Source organism: Micropterus dolomieu, linkage group LG09, assembly GCF_021292245.1.
Source record: "Micropterus dolomieu isolate WLL.071019.BEF.003 ecotype Adirondacks linkage group LG09, ASM2129224v1, whole genome shotgun sequence".
Taxonomy (NCBI): Eukaryota; Metazoa; Chordata; class Actinopteri; order Centrarchiformes; family Centrarchidae; genus Micropterus; species Micropterus dolomieu.
Genome location: NC_060158.1, coordinates 2,101,396 through 2,104,085, shown reverse-complemented (window position 1 = coordinate 2,104,085; position 2,690 = coordinate 2,101,396). Strand labels below are relative to the sequence as shown.

The 2,690-nt window shown below is 42.6% G+C and overlaps 1 protein-coding gene across 2 annotated transcripts in view; it reads left to right on the top strand.

The window, feature by feature from the left end:
- The window catches only part of LOC123976543 (zinc finger protein 436-like), a 161,196-nt gene that overhangs the window by 136,710 nt on the left and 21,796 nt on the right, over positions 1-2,690 (top strand). The gene's annotated exons all lie outside the window — the stretch shown is intronic.

Below are 2,690 nucleotides of genomic sequence, written 5' to 3'. Positions count from 1 at the left end.
CTTGGTGCTGTGCCATGAATTTAAAATCATTGTGGAGAGCAACAAAACTAATCACACAGATCTAATGGTTATAATTCAAAATTAGACTTATTTAGCAAGTTTAGCTTTTAGGGTGTAGTTTATTCAGATCTGCTCTAGATTTTCCTACTTGTCATTCACAGATGTGGTAATAACAATGTTCCAAAATTATGTGGAATTGCATATTTCTGTACTGGAAAACATTCTTGGGGGATGACGCCCAAACCCCCTGCACATAAATACCATGTGAAAGCATGTTTTAATCCCCACGGACATTATTATTATTTGTAAATGTACTTGCTTTGCACCTGCCTCAACTTCTCTTCTTCCTGCGCTGTTAATTACGTAGCTTATCAAGGTCATCGTCCATCCTGGTGTTTCATTGTTGAAATTTACCACCCTAATTTTTAACACATTTATTTACTCTGCGCGTCTCGTACAAAAGTGAGTCCACCCCTCACATTTTTGTAAATATCTGATCATATCTTTTCATGTGACGACGCTGAAGAAAAGACACTTTGCTGCAATGTAAAGTAGTGAGTGTGCAGCTTGTATAACAGTGTAAATTTGCTGTCCCCTAAAAATAACACATCACACAGCCATTAAATGTGTAAACCACTGGCAACAAAAGTGAGGACACCCCTAAGTGAAAATGTCGACATTGGGCCCAATTAGCATTTTCCTCGCCTGTTGTCATGTGACTTGTTCCACGTGTTCCAAGGTCTCAGGTGTGAATGGGGAGCAGGTGTGTTAAATTTGGTGTTATCGCTCTCACACTCCCTCATACTGGTCACTGGAAGTTCAACATGGCACCTCATGGCAAAGAACTCTCTGAGGACCTGAAAAAAAGAACGGTTGCTCTACATAAAGATGGCCGAGGCTGTAAGAAGACTGCCAAGACCCTGAAACTGAGCTGCAGCATGGTGGCCAAGACCATACAGCGGTTCACCAGGACAGGTTCCACTCAGAACAGGCTTCGCCATGGTCGACCACAGAAGTTGAGTGCACGTGCTCAGCGTCACATCCAGAGGTTGTCTTTGGGAAACCAGGTGAGGAGGACAAAGACAAGTGTGTCTTACGTACAGTCCAGCATGGTGGTGGGAGTGTCCTGGTCTGGGGATGCATGAGTGCTGCCGGCACTGGGGTGAAGCAGCGCAGGATCCCCTCCCTTCAGAGACTGGGCCACAGGGCAGTATTCCAACATGATAACGACCCCAAACACACCTCCAAGACCACCACTGCCTCGTTAAAGAAGCTGAGGGTAAAGGTGATGGACTGGCCAAGCATGTCTCCAGACCTGAACCCTGACCTGAGCATCTGTGGGGCGTCCTCAAAAAGAAAGGGGGAGGAGCGCACGGTCTCTAACATCCACCAGCTCTGTGATGTCGTCATGAAGGAGTGGAAGAGGACTCCAGTGGCAACCTGTGAAGCTCTGCTGAACTCCAGGCCCAAGAAGGTTAAGGCAGTGCTGGAAAATAATGGTGACCACACAAAATATTGACATTTTGGGTCCAATTTGGACATTTTCACTGAGGGGTGTCCTCACTTTAGTTGCCAGCAGTTTAGACATTAATGGCTGTGTGATGTAGATAGATATTTTGCTAACATATAATTTGTTATAAATGTTAGTTTGTTGTCCATGTAGAGTAAACTAGATGTCTGCGTGTTGTTTATATGCTCTGATAATTATAATCCAACACATCTCTGTAGTAGCGTCCATGTTGATTCCACATTCAGACTTAAGAGCACATGAACACACACTGAAGTCAGAAGAACAACTTAACAACTCGTAAAATGGGACCACCAGAGGAGCACCTGAATGCACAGTGAGCCTCTTGCAATTTGCGACCCTCACCACTAGATGCCACTAAAACCTACACACTGAACCTTTAATGTACCGTACAGTCCAATACACCAAGGCAAGGCAAGTTTATTTGTATAGCACATTTCAACAATAAGGTAATTCAAAGTGCTTTACATAAAACATAAAAGCAACATAGGGAAATTGAAAAAATACACATTAATAAATAATAACAAATTATTCTGCCCCAGCATCCCGTCTTTGGTCTGGGACAGGCCAGAGAAACTCGTCCTCCTCCTCCTCCTCTCTGGTGTCCTGGACATCTTCTTCACATCTCTCTGGATCCGTTGTTCCAAAACTGAATGAACTTACTCAGCCCTTTTATTTATCTATTGAAGGTTGTGATTGGTTTGTGACCAATTATGACTCTTTGTGTTTCCACCTGGGTAGCTGTGAGCTAACTGAGCTCAACCTGTGCTGACTTGAGTGAACAATATTGAATGTTAGTGCTTTCTAAATGACCACATGAGAAATGAAGGGATTTGTGTGTAGAGTTTTGCAGAGACAGTTCAACAAACCTGAATCATGTGTTAAAGCAGTTTAGGGAAATGGGTGTGCTTTTTGACAAATGGCATTATGGTTTTATAATTATAGTTGAAAAGCCTGATTATTTTGTTTAAGCCTTCAAGAAAAACTGCAATTTATCTTTAAGACTCCAGAGAACATGAACTAACATGTCAGGTTCAGCAAAGTGCAGCATGACCTGCCGTCAGTCACCAAAATGTTGGATGGACACCAGAGAAAATAAAATCCTGCGGAAGTGTAGTACAGACTAAAGTGAATCAAACTAGTCTATTAATAATGTAATTTA